The 18,861-nt window shown below is 40.1% G+C and overlaps 1 pseudogene; it reads left to right on the top strand.

Moving 5' to 3' along the window:
- The first annotated feature begins 13,713 nt into the window (after positions 1-13,713).
- LOC144281405 (uncharacterized) lies at positions 13,714-18,487 on the top strand (annotated as a pseudogene).
- Positions 18,488-18,861: the final 374 nt, after the last annotated feature.

The following is an 18,861-nucleotide window of genomic DNA, read 5'->3' on the forward strand; positions in this document are numbered from 1 at the left end:
TGTATACTCCGTGCCGGGCACTGGAGATACAGAAGTGAACAAGATAAAATAGAGTCTCTTCCTTCACAAGTGGTTAGACTCTATTTGAGAACAATGTGTATTGTGATAGGGATCAACACAATATGGTAGAAACATATAGGAAAGGGACTAACACCAAACTTCATTGATGAAGAAAGTGATCTCTTTCATTCCTAAAAATATAATGATAGGAGACCAGGCAAAGAGAGAGTGACGAGAGAATAAAATATAGAAAAGTCTGAAAATGAAAGGGAACAGAAATATATTCCAGGACCTGAGAAGTTCAGTTTGGAGTAGAGTATAACTTGGAGTAGTAAAATACTAAGCTGGAGAACTGAGACAGGGTCCTTTTTAAAGCAGTGCCTTGAAAGTCATGTTAAAGGGTTTGGGGCTTTCACTGATGGCAACAAGGAGCCTGTGAAGAGTTATGAACAGAATAGGTCTTGGAGAGTGGACATAATCAGACTTGCCTTTTTGAAAGTTCGTTTTAAACTGTGAAGAATGGGTTATGGAGAATATTGAAAGTGGAGAGGGAATTGTAGGCTGTGAATAATCCAGGTGACCCCTAAACTAGCTATCTGGCAGTGGAGATGGAAACTAGAGAGATTTAGAACAGAAAGTAAGCATATTTTAAATGCACCTATTAAAAAGAGTGGGAAAAAAGATTATAAGTGGAGGGGAATGGGTTCATTTTGGGGATATGTTGAGTTTAAGGTACCTGTGGAAAATTAAGGTGCAGGTGTCCATGGTTCTGGTGCTTATGAGAAATAACTAGACTGCAGACAGAACCTCCAAGATCCATCAGGAATCCCGTCTATCTTATTATCATTGAAATTGACTGGCACATGATAGGCATTCAGCAAACACCTATCAAAAGATGAGCGATTAGCATAATGTTGTTAACTAAAACAATGTAAAAATAACAAAATTGCCTAGGAAATTTATAGAATGAGAAGAGTAGGATACTTATAGTAACAGAGGAAACATTTAAGGAGTATATTTTATTTTTTATTTTATTTTATTTTATTTTATTTTATTTTATTTTATTTTATTATTTTATTTTATTTTTTTTAAGGAGTATATTTTAAAAAGACTCTAGGGACACCTGGGTGGCTCAGCGGTTGAGCATCTGCCTTTGGCTCAGGGCATGATCCCATGGTCCCTGGATCGAGTCCACATCGGGCTCCCTGCATGGAGCCTGCTTCTCCCTCTGCCTGTGTCTCTGCTTGCCTCTCTCTCTCTGTCTCTCATGAATAAATAGATAAAATCTTTAAAAAAAAATAAAAAGACTCTACAAGAAGACTGTAGGTTAGTCATGAGGAAAGGCAGAGGAGCCATAATGGAAGATGAGAGAGGTTTTATAAGGGGTTTCAAAAGGAGTATCATTGATATGAAGTGTTAGAGCAAGAGATGAAGTGAAGGTAAAGTGGCCACTAAGTTGAGCAATATAGAAGCCATAGATAACCTTGGAAGAACTATTCCATTTTGAGCAGCGTTAAGCATACAGTGGGTTAGATTGAGTATAGATTGTTTTCCAAGGAATTTAGCCTTGGCTTTTCTTTAGGTTATGCAGAACTATGACCATGAATAACCAAGCGAAATACCAGAATGGAACTTCCAAATTGCTACCTTTCTGGATGTATTTTGTGTGGTGGAAAAATCATGAGTTTTGGCCTTGTACACTTTAGTTTGAACTGGTAAACTTTGGTTAACCAGTTACCTATATGAACTCTGAGCTTCACTTTAATTTTTTGTGAAATGTGTGATTTCCAGGTCTTGTAAGTAATAAACCTTTATTTCTTCAGTTTCCTGATGGTTGTTGCTGAAGTGTCTTACAATAATAATAACTGGCCATGGAGGCCAGTCCAGCCACACCATTATTTATTGGTAGATTGAGACCAGTACAAAACAAAAGCTCCACCTTTATCACCTGTAACATTTTTACCAAAAATATTTGAGAATCTAATCATATGAAATAATTAATTTTATTTATTTACTCATGAGAGACGCAGAGAGAGAGAGAGAGGCAGAGACACAGGCAGAGGCAGAAGCAGGGTCCATGCAGGGAGCCCAATGGGGGACTCAATCTCGGGACTCTAGGACCACGTTCTGGCCGAAAAGTGCAATGTAGGACATTTGCAAAGATGCCTGATGTGAATTTTTAAAGTAACTGTTGGGTAAAACAGGTAGGGAGACCATTATAGATCAAAAAATAACATGTAATGGCACGTGGGTGGCACAGTTAAGCATTGGACTCATGGTTTTGGCTCAGGTCATGACCTCAGGATTGTGCGATTGAGCCCCGCATCAGCTTTGCGCTCAGCTCAGAGTCTACTTGGCTTTTTCCCTCCATCTCCTGTCCTCCATCCCCATGCTTACTCTCCAAAATAAATCTTAAAAAACAAAACAAACGAGTAATGCATTAAATTAGATTTGATCTTGAATTAAGTAAACCTGGAAATTAAAGCCATCTTAGAGACATCTGTGGAGATTTGTATAGAATTCTTAATGATATGGAACGTTTAGTTTTCTTAGGTGACAATAGTTTCTTGCTTACACAGGAGAATATCCTTTTTTTTAGGAAATACATACTGAAATATCTAGGAATAAAATATCTAAGAATATCATTTGATTAGGCAAAATGGGTGTGTGTGTAAAATATATATATGATATAGTGTGGATGTGGCAAAATAACTGGTGAATCTTAGTGAAAAGTAGGGTGTTTATTTTATTGCTATTTCAAGTTTTTGAAGACTTGAAAGTTGTCAAAATAAGGTTTAAACGAGGGTAGAACAAAAGTATGAATCCAAAGAAGTATTGAAAAAGACAGTTACTGCCAAGGTTCTGCTAATCCTTTTGTGTCCTAAAGACTTTGGAATAGGCTAAGCTTTAGGGAGACTAGGGCCACAACATAGGTGTGAAGTCAGAGTCAGATAATCTTCCAAAACCTGGTACCTCAAAATATGACACATTCAGTGAAAGAATGAGCCAGAATACCGTACCTCAAGAGAGAAGAGAAAACTGGCTAAGTGAAGAATAAAAAAAGTTCTCCCCTGAGAATTGGTGTCTGCAAGCTAACACTTAAAACAGGTTTGGAACCCGACTTACACTTCTCTGTGTCATCAGAAAAACTAAGGCTTAAAGTATATCAGGTTAGAAATGATTCCAGGCATTTAAACAAGTGTTGGTACTCAAAATTTTAAGGAAGGTACTTCAGGGATGCCTGGGTGGCCCAGCGGTTGAGCATCTGCCTTTGGCTCAGCGGGTGATCCCAGTTTGGGGATCGAGGAAAATTAAAACGTGAAGCCTCCAGAAGTGACCCTATAAGCAAACAGCAGATGTAGAAAACACATCTGCAGGATCCTCACAGGGAGCCTGCTTCTCCCTGTCTCTGCCTCTGTGTCTTTCATGAATAAATAAAATCTTTAAAAAAAGTACTCCAAACCCAATCTCAAAGAATTTTTAAAGATAGTGTTACAATATTCTTGGACTCATTCAGAGTCACAAAAATGAGGAACAAGTCATTATTTAAAAATTAGGAGGAAGAGCAGAATCTGGCTTGTAATGATTGCAGACATTGAAATTACTATTTTTTCAGACATTGGAATTACTGATAAGTATGTTCAGAGACTGAAAAGGCTTATTATCTCTAAACTTGTGATGGCATTGTAATATATTGGTTATATTAGTGATATAAAAAGTGTATCCTTCAATACATGATCGCTTAGATTCAATGAAATACAAAATGCATAAGGAATAAAAGAGTGTCCAAAAATTGAGAAAGAATAAGAAGCTTAAAAATGGTATAGGTGGATAGGGATAATGGGTACATGGGAGGAAAAATCAGATTTGAGAATAAAACATCTAGAGAAGAAAAACATACAGATCAAAGAAGACCAAGATAAATTAATACAGTATGCAGTACAGTACACAGAATATATGAAGGAGAAGTTAAAGGTCACCAAGAGCAAATGGTGAAGGCCAGTGAACATCTTCTAGAGTACCAGAAGAATGATATAGAGAATAGTTAGGGATGGTATTTTGGCTGAGAACTTTTCACATTTACTTAAAGTCATATCAGATTTGTGGAGTTTAGAAAATCAACATCTAGACCTACTGAGCTAAGTTCTGGAAGATCAACAAAATATAGGACCTACACAACTGAGAAATTAGAGTTGACACTCTTATGAAGCAAACTACCAAAAATAAGTCTTTAAAAGAGCAAAAGAAGGCTTACGAAGTTCATGGTAATTAGTGCTACAGCTACTTGAGAACAACAGTGAAAACCAGAAGACAATGGGGTAATATTTTCAGATAGAGGAAGCTATCAATCTAGAATTTTATACCTAATAAAACTAAGAAAAAAGGGGGCAAGGTCATTTTGTATAAAAAGTGAGAGCTTACTATCGACATGTCTTCATTAAATGCATTCTTGGTTTGCTCCTGGAAAAACAAGTTTTAAGACACAAGAAGTAATCATGACCAAAGAAAATGGTTAATGAGGGTAACCTAAACTCAAGTTTTGAGTTAAAAAGTGAACCAGATGACTTCTAGCATGACAGTGCGATTACTTCCCTGCTTCCAAGGAAAGTGGTGAAAATTAAAACGTGAAGCCTCCAGAAGTGACCCTATAAGCAAACAGCAGATGTAGAAACATCTGTGCAAACAGCAGGTGAAGAAACATCTTTTTAAGAAAACTTACGAAAATGCTGTAGGGATGGTGAGTCTGTGACATTTGTTTTTTTTGTTGTTTTGTTTTGTTTTGTTTTGAGTCTGTGACATTTGAATGAAGGTTTCTCCCTAGCTCCTTACTCCAGCTCAGCAACATGGAGACTCTAGACTGCTACAGCCAAAAACAGAAGGCTTTGTCTTTCTCAGCTTCCAATTGAAAAGCTATCTTCCTGGGAAAAGCAAGACCTGTCTTTCCCATCCTATCTCCAAGTGCCTGTTGCTGAGGTGTAGTTTCAAGTGAGTGTGATTCAGAAGTCTATAGGTCAGGGTGGGTCATATTCTTTTCAGCCCCCACTCAGAGAGTGGAGGCTCTATCTTGGGTAGGGCATGCTTAGAATTATGGGGACAATGACCACCTTTGCCCTGGCACATGAGGTGGTGATTCTATACCAGGAAAGACAAGTGAGAAGGCCCCAGGCTACTTACCTGCTCCCTCCACTGAGCACTAAGCTTCTCAAGTAGGGGTGTCATTCAGAAGTTTCACATTATTCCAGCTAAGCCTTGGCTTTGAGATTTTTAACTTGAGAAAGAGGCACTTTATGAAACTGATAGCTTCTAATCTTTTCCAAAAGAAGACTTCAGTTGTAATAGCGGCAAAATTCAAGTGTGAGGGCACAGCACTGGAGGTTATGACAAAAGGCAACTGAAGAGAGAGAGATTCAAAATGTAGTCTAAACTCTAGGTTAGTTGGTTTGCAGGAGAGAACCGGGAAATAAGCCCGAAAGAGCCATCTTGGAATTATAAGATTATCACACACAGATCTCAGTAACTATGCCTTTAAAGGAGCCAGGATATGATTGGATTAGTTTATAGTTTATTTATGCCCCACAGCTTATTGAAAACAATAAAGCAGATGGCAATTACTGGAGTTTAACAACTGGCCTAGTCAAAGAATATGGGAGCCCTTTCAAACCCACTGCCATCCCAGGGAAATTTACCCAAAGCTATGCTTTCTCAAGGAAAAACATCAGAGGCTTATGCTGGATCAGGGGAGGGAATACAGTTAACTAAAATAATTCAGCCGGTTGCTAAACAACAGTCACTTGGGGTGGAAGTAGAGAAGGACCAGTTGGTATGTTATCTAAAATTTCCAGTCCCCAACAAATAATCATGCAGAGAAACACAAAAGTATAAGTCACATGCTAGAAGTAAAGCAGGCAATAGAAACTGCCAGTGAGAGTAACCAGGGTTGGATTTATAAGGGAAAACTTGAAAGAAGTCCTTCTGAACATGTTCCCAGAACTAAAGGAAACTATAGTTAAAAAGTAAATGAAGGTATGATGTCAATGTCACATCAAATGGAGAATATCAATAAAGAGATTGATATTAAAAAGAGCCAAATAAAAATTCTGGAGTTGAAATGTATAACTGAAATAAAAAATTCACTAGAGAGACTGAACAGTAGACTTGAGCTGGCAGAAGAAAGAATAAACAAACTTGGAGATAGAGCAACAGAGAGAAAATTGAGAAAAATTCACGCAGCTTCATAGAAATTTGGGATGCCATTAAGCACACTCTGACACATACCTAATGGAAGTACCAGAAGGAGAGGAGAAAAAGAAGTAAAAATATTCAAAGATGTAATAGCTTAAAAATTCCCCAGAGTATTACAGAAACAATAACATAAGACCACATAAATGCTTATTTCCTTCCTCTTGATACAAAAAGTGGGACTGGATAAAACATTATGTATGTGGTATATCATTGGGGTCATACAGAAATGTAATATATATATATTTGCTAATAGCATAAAGGGAGTGGGTTGGAGGGAATTTGTATAAGCCTAAGAAAATTACCCTATTTGTTGAGTTTGTAACATCAAAGGAAGTTTATATATAACAACATCACAAAAAGGAGGAAACAGAAGAGTAATGTTCCTATATGGAATTAGCTTAGTATAAATCAAAAGCTCATTCTGATAAGGTGTATATGGTAAAGCCTAGAGCAACTTAAAAATGATAAAACAGTGGAAATTCACTAAAGAAAATACTTTGGAAATTATTCACTTGAAGCAAAAGAAAGCATTGAAGGAGGAATAGAACAAAAGAGACATGAGAAATAGAAAGCAAAAAAGTAAAATCGTAAGACATCAACAATATAATAACATTAAATATGATGTGTTAAACAATTAAAATTACAGAGATTGTCAGACTTGGTAAAAAAGACCTGATTCAACTCTCTACTGTCTGCAGGAAACACACTTTAGATTACAAGATACAAATAGATTGAAAGTAATAGGAGGAAATAAGTCCTATGCTGCAAACAGCAATCACAACAAAGCTAGAGTGGTTGTATTTTAAGAGAAAATAGGTCTTAATACAAAAATCAAAGAAGGCACATTTTATAATGATAAAAGTGTCAATTGACATCAGGAGACTTAATTCTAAACATATGTACACCTAATAACAAAGCACCAATATACCTGAAAACAAAAACAGAGATGAAGGGGAAAATAAATGCACAACCACAAAAGTGGTTGGAAACTTCAATATTCTACATTTCAATAATGAATAAAAAAGTATAACAAAAGAAGATGAACAACACTACAAACTAACTGATCTAATAGACATTTGTAGAGCACTCAAAAGACAACAGATATATATATATATTCTTCAAGTGTGTATGGAACGTTCTCCAGGGTAGGTCATATGGTGAGCCATAAAACAAACCAATAAACTTAAGAGAATAGAAATAGTGCAAAGTATGTTCTTTAGCAGCAGTGGAATAAAATTAGGAATCAATAACCGGAAAAAAGTTGAGAAAAATCAGAAATAGGTGGGATTATTGAACACGACACTTCAAATAACCAATAGGTCAATAAAGAAATCGAGAAATCAGAAAACCCAATGAGATTAATGAAAATGGCACAATATTACAGAAGTTATTAAATTCAGCTTAAAGAGTGCGTAGAGGGAATCTTAAGAGTTGTAAATTCCTATATTAAGAAAGATTTCAAATCAATAATGTGACCTTAGAAAGTTCACATTTATTTTTTCGAAATAAAAAAATTATAAGAATGCAGTAAAGAATTGTATGACAACAAATGAGATAACCTAGGTGAGATGGATAAATTCCTAGAAAGATAAACTAAAACTCACTAAAGAAAAAATACAATTTCAATAGACCTGTAACAAGTGAAGAATCTGAAGTAGTAATTTAAAACAAAACTATACATACAAAAAAGCACTGGCACAGCTGGCTTCATGACTTAATTCTAGTAAACATTTAAAGAAGAATTAAGGCCAATTATTCACAAACTCTTCCTAAAAAGAGAAAAACGAAAACTTCTCAACTCCTTTTATATGGCTTTTATTACACTGGTACCAAAACCAGACAAGACATCACAAGAAAAGACTACAGGCCAGTATGTCTCATGAATATGAATGCATAGATCCTCAACAAGATACTTACAAAATGAATAAAACAACATAAAAAAGAATTCTACACCATGACTGAGCAGGATTTATCCTAGGGATGCACAGTTGGTTCAACACCTGGAAATCAATGTAATACATTGTATCAATACAATAAAAAAATTACATGACCATCTCAGATTCCAGGAAAGCATTTGACTGGATCCAATGCCCAACACTCAACAAACTAGGAATAGAAGGGAACTTCCTCAACATGATTAAGGGACTCAATAAAAAATCCTTAGCTAACATCAGATTTAAAAGATCAAATGCTTTTTCTCAGTCATTAGGAAAAAGGCAAGGATATCTGCTCTTACTACTGTTCAACATTGTACTGGAGGTTCTAACCACAGCCTTTGGGCAAGAAAAAGAAATGAAAGGCCTCCAAATTGGAAAGAAAGAAGTAAAATGATCTCTATAGGTGACATGAGCGTATATAGAGAAAATCCTAAGACACTAAAAATCTATTAGAACTAATAATCATGTTCAGCAAGGTTGCAAGATCAAAGATAATATACAAAAATATATTGCATTTCTATATACTTGCAATGAACAATCAAAATGAAATTGAAGTAATTCCATTTATAATAGCATCAAAAAACTTAGGAATTAAATTTAACAAGTGCAAAATTTGTACTCTGAAAACTACAAAACATTGAAAGAAATTAAAGAACATCTAACTACTTGGAAAAATCTCATGTTCGTAGATCAGAAAACTCAAGATTGCAGTATTCAAACTGATATATGGATTCATTGTAAACTCTATCAAAATCCCAATTGATTTGTTGAAATTGACAAGCTGATTTTAAAATTCATTCAGAATTGCAGGGGACCCAGAACAGCTAAAACAATCCTAAAAAAAGAATGAGGCCTCACACTTCCCCCATTTCAAACCTATCTACAAAGCAATGATAAGACACACTAGTACTGGGACTCCCTGGGTGGCTCTGCAGTTTAGCGCCTGCCTTTGGCCAGGGTGTGATCCTGGAGTCCCGGGATTGAGCCCCATGTCGAGCTCCCTGTGTGGAGCCTGCTTCTCCCTCTGCCTGTGTCTCTGCCCACTCCCCCGTCGGCCTTTCACTAATTAATTAATTAATTAATTAATTAATTAATTAATTTTAAAAAAGACACACTAGTACTGGCACAAGGACAGAAATAGATCAGTCAAATAGAATTGAGAGTCCAGAAATAAACCCATACTTTGGTCATCTGATTTGCTAACAAGAGTACCAAGATGATCCAATGGGAAAGGAACAGTCTTTTTAACAAATGTTAATAGTTAAAAAAATATATATTAATCGTTCACCTGGATAGCCACGTGCATGTAAATGTAAGAGCTAAACTATAAAACTTTTGGAAGACAACATAGGGAAAAAATCTTCATTATCTTGTGTTTTGCAGAGCATTCTTACATGTGACGCCAAAAGCATAAGGAACAACAAAAAGATAAATTTGACATCAAAACTAAAAAATTTGTTCATCAAAGGGCACCATCAAGAAAGTAAAAAGACAACCCACAGAATGGGAGAAAATAACATACAAATCCTATATCTGATAAGGGACTTGTACCCAGAATGTATAGATTTTTTAATTCATTCATTCATTCATTCATTTATTCATTCAAAAGCCCATTGCAGAGCCTGATGTAGGGCTCAATCTCTCACCTTCAGATCATGACCTGAGCTTAAATCATGATTCAGATGCTCAATTGACAGAGTCACCCAGGCCCCCCTGTATAAAAATCTTTTAAGGGGCTCCTGAGTGACTCGGTTAAATGTCTGTTGTCAGCTCAGGTCATGATCCCAGGGTCCTGGCATTGAGCTCCACGTCCGACTCTGCTCGCTGGGAAGTCTGCTTCTCCCTCTGTCTGCTGCTCTGCCTACTTGTGCTCTCTTTCTTTCTCTCTCTCTCTGGCAAATCTTTTTAAAAATCTTTTAAAATTCAATAATAAAAAGACAACCCAATTAAGAAATGGGCAAGGATCTGAATAGACATTTCTCCAAAGAAGATATACAAATGGCCAGTAAACACACTGGAAACATAATCAACATTGTCAGAAATAGGCAAAGCACATCGCAATAATACACTATTTCACACCTACTATGATGACTGAAAGTGAAAAGTCAGATAATAACAAATGTGAGAGCATGAGGAGAAATCAGAATCCTCATATGCTGCTAGTGGGAATGTAATATGGTCCGACTGCTTTGAAAAATAGCCTAGCACTATTCAAACTATTAAGAGTAGGGTTACCATATGATCCAACAATTCTACTTCTAGATGAACTTTGAAAACAGTATAGTAAGTGAAAAGACCAGTCACAAAAAAATCACATTTCAACAAGATTTCATTTATATAAAATGTCCAGAACAGAGAAATCTGTAGAGACAAAATAGATCAGTGGTTCCTTGGAGGTAGAGACTGATAACTACAGAGTACAGTTTGTTTTGGAGGTGATGAAAATGTTCTAAAACTGATAGTAGTGATGATTGAACATATTGTGAATATACTAAAAACCCTGAATTATATACTATAAATGGGTGAATTATGTGGTATTTGAAATATCTTAATAAATGTATTGAAAAAAAACCTCAAACTACTGATTTATTTTTTTTATTTTTTTAAAGATTTATTTATTTATTATTCATGATAGACACAGAGGCACAGGAGAAGGGAGAAGCAGGCTCCATGTCAGGAGCCCAAAGCGGGACTTGATCCTGGAACTCCAGGATCGAGCCCTGGGACAAAGGTAAGTGCCAAACCGCTGAGCCACCCAGGGATTCCCTAAACTACTGATTTAAAATAGCATATACATAGGAAAGGGGTGCTCAGAACATTTTTTTGGGCTTTGAGTTTTTTGACAGTGGAGTCAAAAGATGTTTGTTGGATCTTGAGTTAAACATGCACACTGAAACTTCAAACGCAACCTTTTAAAAAGAATAAAAAGCAATATGTAATATACATACAAGGAAAAGAGAGAGGGGAAAATCTAAAAGTAGGCAGGAAAGGAAGGAAGGGGAAATAATAGAAAGCATGAAACAATATGCTGGAAATAAATCCAAATATTAATAATAATCAGTATGTGTAAACAAACCAAAACGCCTAGTAGAAAAAAAAACTGTTGCATTCCATGTAAAAATCCATACATATGCTGTTTACAAAAGATATCCCTAAGATAAGGCTCTCAGAAAGGCTGAAAAAATAAACCCGGTGAAAACTAACAGTAACCACATAATGACAAGTAAATACAAATAATAAATACAAATACAAACTTGCACACACTTAATAAATTCAAAAGATAAAGGAAAGATTGGCAGAATTACAAGAAGAAATGGTCAGACAGACAAAAGACTATGAAGTTCAGTGAGGGTTTATAGAACACACCATCCAGGGCTACCTAATATATGGTAATAGAAATTAGATTAGTGGTTGCTTCTGGCGGTGAAGGTAGATTTAACTGAAAAAGGTTGCAAGAACATGAAAATGTTTTATATCTTGATTGGGATGGTGGTTACAAAAATGTGTAAATTCATCAAAATTCATCTATTTTAAATAAATGCATTTGTAGGTAAATTACATCCCAAGTTTATTTTAAAAGAATACTTTCTTAGGTTTTTGGAATTTTTTGCTTCCTAACTGTTCCACTAAAGATGTCATTTTTCCCAAGCTACTACCAATTCCTAGCTCATCATGTGGTCTTGAAATACTATTCCCACTAAAATTAATCCGATTTTCAGTGAAATGACTGATTGCAGTTTTGGTGTGGGAAATGTGTAAGACAAGCCTGGGGCGTCTTGTCATGTAAGTGAATAAAGGAAGCTAACCACTACTATTTTCATGTCATAAGGACTTAGAAGCCACTATGAAGAGGTTTTCCCTTTCCAAAATTTCAGAAAGAATTATAATTGCACTTGGTTGGAGCCCATAGTATATACTTATATTTATGAGTTCATAATGATACAAAAATTAAGATGATGAACATCTACCCTTAGAAGATGATGGAAAGCAATTCATTACCTTTAAAAATGGTAAATAAGTGGAAAGAATCAAATACATTAAAAAAAAGAAATACATTATTTTGTCTTTGCCTACATGAACTGTATCACTGGATAACCAAGTACTAGATGAGGGAAGCATTCCTTTATAAAGTTATTCTAGTTAATGAATGAAAATGAGATTATAGAATCAAAGTATCATTTTGCAACACCCAGTGAATTACTGGAGTGAGCCATCCATGGGGGGAAAGAGGAGGAAGCATGCTTCCTGATGAAAGAACACAACCCAACGTATAGGCCAAAGGAATAGAACCTGAATCTGATGAAGCCTCTGGATCCGACTGCCAATTTGTAGAGATTACAGGGCTAAGATGAACATGTTGAACTGCACCATGATTATGCAGTCAGCAAAATCCAGATTGAAACTCTATAGGTGAAATGCCCTGTGTGCATCAGCAGATATATGAGGGAAAGACGGATGGAAATTGCAACCTATGCATTAAAAGGGACTTAAAAGACATGCCAGTTAATAAAAATGGTGGGGGGGGGGGAGACTAAACTATATTGCTTCAGGATGCACTCTTGGGTTATAAAAACTTAAACTTGAAGAAATGATTCTCATAACTTGGGATGGTGGTTGCTTTCAGAGGGAGGAAGTGGGCTGCGATAGGAACAAGGCCTGGGTGTTCTGGGGTGGCTGCCAGGGTTCTATTTATGGTTTGATTGGCTAGTTACAAAGGTGTTAAGTTAACTTCATCAAAATTCACTAACCTATGCATTTGTGTGATTTTCTATATCTGTGTTTTATAATTAAAAAGTTAAAAGGAATTTTAAAAATAGATATTATGGACAACTTTATTAATTTCATCTAAATTTTCTAATTTATTGGCATAAATTTCTTGAAAAATAAAAACTAATGAAAATTCTTTTTAAAAATACTTATCCATTTTTTTTAAAGAATTTGTTTTCTTTTTTGTTTTAGATTATTTATTTATTCATGAGAGACACAGAGAGAGGCAGAGACAGAGGCAGAGGGAGAAGCAGGCTCCCTGCAGGGAGCCCGATATGGGACTTGATCCCAGGACCCCAGGATCACACCCTGAGCCAAAGGCAGATGCTCAACCACTGAGCCACCCAGGTGCCCCTATTTTATAAATGCAAGAACTGAGGCTCAGAGGGGTTGAGTAATTTACTCAAGGCCCCAGAGCTAGGAAGTGGCAGACTTCAGATTTACTCAGTTTACTTGACTTTAGATCTACGCCCTTTAGCCACTATGCCACCCTGCCTCTCGGCCCATGAAATCACTACAACCTCAGTATGAATTTGTTTGAGGGCATTCCTCCATGACAGCTTAAAAGCAAGTTGGTGTGGAGGGGTGTGTCACAGTAATTGTATGTGCGTGTGCATTGGGGAGGAGGAGATCCATCGGTCCATCAGGTCCACTCCCCTGGATCTGACACCTTGCCCACCACGTCAGGGATGTGGCATCTGCCTGGCCTTGCGAGCTGTTGCCTGCAGGTCCACCCAGGCTGGCAGTGGCTGCACTCACTGTGGAGATGTGCATCCGAGTTGGGGAGAAGACAGGTGGGCCTGTGCTTGAATGCCTGTCTTCTGCTGCTTGCTGTGCAACACGGAGAAAGGGGCCTCTGCAGCCCAGCCAGTCACTGAGCCAAGAGAGCTGCAGGGACAGGCGTGCAGGGAGAGGGCTGGGTGCAAAGGGCAGCGTGACACCAGAGCTCTGCTCCCACCCGGGCCGCACCTTGACCACATGGGAGGAAGAGGAGAACCAGCTGTTGGAGGAGGCCGAGAGAGACCTGGAGGTAGGGCTCTAGTGCTCCCTGGGACCAGGGCCATGTCTCCTTTACCTCCTGAGACCCCTTGGAAGGACGTGGGGGTGGGCGGGCAACTGAAATTCAGTGACAAATGACATAGGTGGGCACGGAAGCTGGTTGGTCAAGGACCCTGCAGGGCTTCCGATGAAGCAGTCCCTCATCATCACCAGTGAGCCCCCCACGAGGATCCCCGTTGGCCTAGGTGCAGGGAGGCTCAAGTGTTGAAACCCCTGGTTCCCTTGGAGTGTCAAGATGGGACAAAGGGGGAAGGAAGCAACGGCTGGGAGCAGAAGAAGCTCACCTCATGAAGACTGGGTCTCCCTGTGTGGGACCTTGTGCCTCTGTGTCTGCTCTTCCTTTTGCCACAGTAAGAGACATTCACCAGGGCCTGTGGCCACCAAGCCAAGGATATTTCCCAGCCTCCCTTGCATGAAACTGAGTTCAGCCAACAAGGAGTGAGCTGAAATAAGGTATCCTGTCCCCCAGCCACGCATGGGAGAGGACTGAGCGGGCACTCTCTGCTCCTCCCCTTCCTGGTGGCTGCGGCCTGGGCAAGAAGCACACGTGCCGTTTGGACCTGCAAGTGGCAACTGCGTGCTGAGGGCAGAGCTGTCCACCTGGATAACCTGTCTGCTTCTGGACTGTTACCTGACAAATGAAAGACTTCTCTCTTGTTTAAGCTCTTGTGTTCTTAGAGTGATTTGTTGTAGCCGTTGGTCCTATGCCCTAGGACATGGCCTTCTGCTTGAGGAGGTGAAGGAAGCAGGAGCAGCTGGTGGAGGTTGTCTGGCACTGACTGTATTAGGGCCTTTCCTCAGCTTTGCAGTCGGAGCCCCACTTGCCTGTGTGGGATTCACCTGCCCTGTGCCAGGAACACACACACACACACACACACACACACACACGCTGTTGGAAGCGCCTGTGGTCCCTGTGGCAGGGCAGGGAGAGCCTGTGGCAGAGGGCAGCTGACCCAAGGATGCCCAGTGCCTGAGCTGGGCCCCAGGCTGCAAAGACAGGCCAGGTCAGTCTGATCCTCCTCCTTGGACTGAGACTAACCACCTGCCCAGCCTCTTACGCTGCAATAACAGCCTGTCATGTGAAGCCTGCCATGGTTAACAGAGAGCCATAGTTCTCCCAAGGATGTGCTACCTGGAAAATGTCAAAGCTCGCACACACGGAGTTGAGGAAGGGTACCAGTCCCCTCACCTGTAGTTACTCTCAGGTTCCTAGTTGTGACCCAGGCCTTTCCCTGCATCTAGTCAGGAGCGGACCAAAGGTGACCACACGCCATGAGGGCCATGGTCCTGCAAAGAGAAAGGAGCAGGGCTTCTAGGGAGTGGGGGAGAGACAGACGCAGGAGGGGAGCAGTACCCTCCACTGCTGTGCAGATGCCCGGGTTCTTCTGGGGAGTGGAGTGCGAGTGGACAGCATGACAGCCCTTCTGGGATTTCGGATTTCCGTCTGGATGTCCTGGGGCTGCCGCTGTGTGCGGGAGGCCACCGCGTGTGTGGACTCGCCCCTCCTGGTCTCCTCTCCTCCCCCGTGCACATCATCCTAGTTAGCCAGTCTCTCTGGGCACTGCTCGGCTCCTAAGTCATTATTCTGACTCTCAGATGTTTTCCTTCCTTGGTGACATGTCTGTAGACCTATAGCCTGGCCGTTGGCATGGGCTCACAGCAGATTGCTGGGGCCAAGTCCCAGCTCTGTGGCCTTGGGCATGTCGCTTATCCTTTCTCTGCCTCGGTCTTCTCATCTGTAAAATAGGAATAATCATTATGATAATACCTGCCTCACGGGATCCTTGTGAGGATTTCATGAGTAAAAACAGTCAGCAGCACATGGCAGTCACTCAGGAAATGTTTAGTGCCGTTCTTAAACAAACTGGACTCATTTTGTATCTCCATGGTAGAGAGGTCCTTAAAAGCGATTTCTTTTTTGTTATTGAGGTATAGCTGACAGACCACATTATTAGCTCCAGGTGTGCAACATAACAATTTGATATCTGTACGTATTGTGAAGTGATCACCACAGTAGGTCTCGTGGAATTTCTTTTCCTGCGATGAGAACTTCTATGATCTGCTGCCTTAAACTTTCGAATACACAATGCAGTATTAATTATAGTCACCATGCCGCACCTTACATCCCCAGGGCTTATTTATTTTGTGACTAGAACTTTGTATCTTTTGAACTCCTTCACCCATTTTGCCCACTTCCCACCTCCCACCTCTGACCACCATCGATTTGTTCTCTGCATCTATGAGCTTGGTGTCCCTCCCTTCCTTCCTTCCTTCCTTCCTTCCTTCCTTCCTTCCTTCCTTCCTTCCTTCCTTCCTTCCTTCCTTCCTTCCTTTTAGATTCCACATATAAGTGGTATCATACAGTATTTGCTTTTTTCTTTGTTTTACTTCACTTAGCATAATGGTCCATCCACGTTGTCACAAATAGCAACATCTCATTCTTTTTATGGCTCAATAATACTCCACTTTCTATATACTGCATTTTCCTCATCTGTTTGTTCATTGATTGACTCTTGGGCTGTTTTCCAATATTGACTATTGGAAATGCTGCTGCAAAGAACACGGAGGTGTGTGTTATCTTTTTGAGTTAGTGTTTTTGTTTTCTTTGGATAGATACCCAGAAATGGGCTTGCTGGATCATATGGTAATTCTATTTTTAAGGTTTCGAAGAATCTCTGTAACATCTTCCATAGTGACTGCACCAATCCCACCAACAGTGCACAAGTGTTCTTTTTTCTCCACATCCTTGCTGGCCCTTGTTGTTTCTTGTGTTTTTGATGTTAGCCATTCTGACAGGTGTGAGGTGATAGCTCTTTGTGGTTTCAATTTGCATTTCCCTGATGGTGAGTGATGATGAGCATCCTAAAAGTGATTTCTTTTCAAATAAAGCACATATTATAATATCTAGGGGCTTGGGGGAGATATTGTCTGGTTTCATGTGTGGATGGGAGTTCTGCAGTGTGCGCCCTTTAGACTGAACCTGGCTCAGCCTGTCTCCTGCGGGCAGTTCACCTGGGTCCTCTTGCACAGGGGTGGCACTCAGGGTCCCTCTCGGGGTAGGCCTGGGAGAGGAGGAGCCGGGCTTGGAGTGAGAAGCAAGCCTGACGGATCCTGGCTGTGTAGTCTCAGACCTGGGTAGCCCCACAAGTCGGAGAGTTCTCACATGTGAGAAACGCAGTGGGCACAGTCTCAGAGGAAGGGCCTGAGGACACACAGAGAGAAAACTGCATAGAAATTCTTCGAGATAAATAAATAAAATCTTTAAAAAAAAAAAAAAAAGAAAGAAATTCTTCGAGAGGAGCAGTGTGAAGAAGAAGAGGCGATAACGACCCCCAGACCGGCCAAAGCCCACGAGCCACTGCATCCCCCCGTCCAGTGCTTACGTCCACCGCTGTCACCACCACACCCAAGAGAAAGGCTGAAGGGGATGCTAAAGGAGATAAAGCCAAGGTGAAGGATGAGCCACAGAGAAGATCTGCAAGGTTATCTGCTAAACCTGCTCCTCCAAAGCCAGAGCTCAAGCCTAAAAAGGCCCCTGCAAAGAAGGGAGAGATGGTACCCAAAGGAAAAAAGGGGAAGCTGATGCTGGCAAGGATGAAAATAACCCTGCAGAAAATGGAGATGCCAAAACAGACCAGGCACAGAAAGCTGGAGGTGCTGGAGATGCTAAGTGAAGTGTGTGCATTTTTGATAACTGTGTACTTCTGGTGACTGTACAGTTTGAAATACTATTTTTTATCAAGTTTTATAAAAACGTAGAATTTTGTTTTACTTTTTTTTTTAAGCTATGTTGTTAGCACATGGAACACTTCGTTGTTGTTTTGGGGGAAGGGCATATGTCACTAATAGAATATCTTCGAAGCTAGATTGATAACAAGGGGAAAAAACACCTTTCCCTTCTAGTTTTGAGAAACTTCCTCTTGGCTCCCAGGAAGAGGGATTCCTTGATGTTCCACATGAGCCACCCTGGTGGTGTGGAAAAACCAAAATTAATTTTTTTATGTCCTCTTCTCCCTCTCTGCCTTCAACATAGACTTGACTTCCTTAACCCCAGAGACCTGTTGGAACCTGACCCCATGAAATGGTTCCCAGTATATCATGCAATCTGGACTTTACAGTGTCACCACTGAGATGGCATCCCTCAAAAGAGTTCCTTTTTTAGCTTGTGGATCTTCAGATTGATAATTCTGCTGTTTTCATTTCATTTCCTGAAAGTCAGGGTCGGCTTGTGAAAAGTTGTTAAACAACATGCTAAATGTGAACTGTCAACCCTCACTCTAAACTTTCCCTGTTCAGAGCATCACATGAAGACTTCATTGGGTTTTATAGTGGCTTTCTGATTTTGGTAGTCCTTTGAAGAAGGGAGTTCGAAAGTTGTTGTAAACTGTTAATGATCATCTGCCCATGTCCTGCCTGAAATACCATGATTGTTTATGAAAAGTATCTTTAATAAAGCTGGATACAGTTTGGCTTGGAAAAAAAAAAAAGAAATTCTTTGAGAAACCAGTTCAAAGTTTGGTCTGGTGTAAGCTCAGTGGTGACCTTTCGACCCTGCCGGCTTCCCAGGCTGCCTGGGTCAGGCTGTGAGTCAGGACTCTGATGCGAGCCTGCAGACCACCGAGTCTGGAGAGCTGGAGGGTTTGGGCCTTGCATCTGACAAACTTCCCAGGGGACGTGGAACATGCCTGGGGGCTGAGGTTTCTGCCCCAAGGAGGAGGACACCCTTTGCCAGGGAGGCTAACGGTGTGAGGCAAGAGGTTGTTGGAGCGTGTCAGCACCTGCTGCCACAGGATAGCAGAGCCCCGGGGCCAAGGGCGGCCGACTGCCCCTTTCTCTGCACCGTAGCAGCTCAGGA

The sequence above is a fragment of the Canis aureus genome, chromosome 12 (assembly GCF_053574225.1).
Source record: "Canis aureus isolate CA01 chromosome 12, VMU_Caureus_v.1.0, whole genome shotgun sequence".
Classification (NCBI taxonomy): domain Eukaryota; kingdom Metazoa; phylum Chordata; class Mammalia; order Carnivora; family Canidae; genus Canis; species Canis aureus.